We start from the raw sequence: 2,032 nt of genomic DNA on the forward strand, positions 1-2,032 counted from the left end.
TGGGAGATGGGGAAGGCCACTGCTTTGCCAGGGTCTGGCCTGCTTGGCAGGACCATGGGCATCACCTACCAAAGGAAAAACACAGGCCTGGCTCTGGTGAAAACAGCATCTCCACCAGCTGCTTTTAAAATCCTGATCTTGGCTGTGGAGCTGGGGATCCATTATGCGACAATAGCATTCACACGGCTCACCCGGAAAATCAACTCAAACTTCTCATGTCTTGCTTTGACTCAAGTCCCCATGGGTGTCCTGCTCCGGAGCTGGCTGTGTACCCAGGGGTTGAATGAGTTGCTCAGGAAAGTTTATGAATTGAATAACACCAGGATGAGTAACCAGAAGTAGTTTTCTAAAAAAGATCTCCAGGGAAAGAAGCCCACTCCCAGGTTCTGAGACCTGTATAGGTGGGTTGCTTCCTGGAGACCAATGAATGCACTGGATTGAAGGTTTTTGAAACTGGTAATGCAGCAGAACGACCTCAGGGTCTTGTTAAAAGTTCTGAGGCCCAGACTACGGAATCAGATTCTCTTGGCATGGCGGCCAAATATCTGGATCCGACAAGTTTCCTGGGTGCTTTAAACATACAGCCTGGTTTGGAAATCCAAGCATAGGGGACCTCCAGAGATTATTACTGTCCCTAGAGCAGAGCTGAAACGACTGCCCCAAGCTGCCCACGCTGCCCCACTGCTCCTGCCCCGTGTGCCCGACTGTGCTACAGTCCAGAAGAGGGAAACCAGGAGCGCTTGGTTAGGACATGGTACCTGCCTCCAAAAGCTCCCAGCGCGATGTTTAAATCATAGCACCAGCTACATGCCCCTCCACAGGCGGATACAAAGGGAATCCAGCCCTTGAATGGAGTAAATATGGCAAAGCAGGAAAGTGGTTGAGAGTTGTCTTCCCAGTGCGCAATGGCTGCAAACAGCAGCCTCAATAACATATGCAGCCTGTTGCCCTAAGGGACCTCAGAGACAGCCCTTTCCAGTGGACATCATGACTGGCATGCTGTCCCCAGTCCAGGCTCCAGACGGGTATGCGCAGTGCCTTTGGAAAGCCCCAGGGCACAGTGGCCAGGGTCCACATTGGCCAAGTCATAATGTCCATCCGCACCAAGCTGCAGAACAAGGAGCGTGTGATTGAGGCCCTCCGAAGGGCCAAGGTCAAGTTCCCTGGCTGCCAGAAGATCCACATCTCCAAGAAGTGGCGATTTACTAAGTTTAATGCAGATGAATTTGAAAACATGGTGGCAGAAAAGCGGCTCATCCCGGATGGCTGTGGGGTCATATACATCCCTAATTGCGGCCCTCTGGACAGATGGCGGGCCCTGCGCTCACGAGAGCCTTGGCGCTGTCCCCTTCTTACTCGTGCCCACCAATAAATCCTACTTTCCTGTCAAAAAATTTTAAAAAAGAGTCGTCTTGCTGTTTTGTTGGTGGTGGTGGTGGTGGTGTTTGTTTTGTTTTGTTTTTCATTGATGTTGGTGAAAATCCAAAGGAGCCATGTCAGGCCACTCTCAAAGGCAATTGATACAAGGGATCATTCACTTCCATCTGCACATGTTTAAAATTCCATCAGCAAAGTCATAAAGCATATAGAAAAGAGAAAGGAAAGGGAATTAAAGCTCCAAATGGAAGAATAAGAAAATACGCTAAAATACGCAGAATGAATATGGTGATTAAGGATGCAAAGTCAGAATAACCGCGCCCATATTCTAGTGGTCAGTACTGAAGATACAAATACATAACTAGACACACAAACTAGAAATACATTTTAGGTTAAAATGAGAATTTGTGCTAATGGAAAGAGGATTAAGATCTAGAAAATCATCCAGACAGCATTTTTTTTAAGCAGATCAAAGTTATCAGACTCTTCAATGTTTGGTGGACTCCTCCAGTGAAATGCAGAGCCCTGGAGATCTTTAGGGGGAGCTTTTTGATTACAAATTCAACTTCTTTAATGGTTGAATGGTCCTCTAACCATTCGAGAAATTGAATTCAGAGTTTAAAATTTCCTGAAAAAATAAATCTCTTCTGGTTTC

The 2,032-nt window shown here is 46.9% G+C and overlaps 1 pseudogene; it reads left to right on the top strand.

Moving 5' to 3' along the window:
- Positions 1–858: 858 nt before the first annotated feature.
- Positions 859–971, top strand: LOC114235461 (small nucleolar RNA SNORA70; annotated as a pseudogene).
- The last annotated feature ends 1,061 nt before the right edge of the window (positions 972–2,032 follow it).

Source organism: Balaenoptera acutorostrata, chromosome 10, assembly GCF_949987535.1.
Source record: "Balaenoptera acutorostrata chromosome 10, mBalAcu1.1, whole genome shotgun sequence".
Lineage (NCBI taxonomy): Eukaryota > Metazoa > Chordata > Mammalia > Artiodactyla > Balaenopteridae > Balaenoptera > Balaenoptera acutorostrata.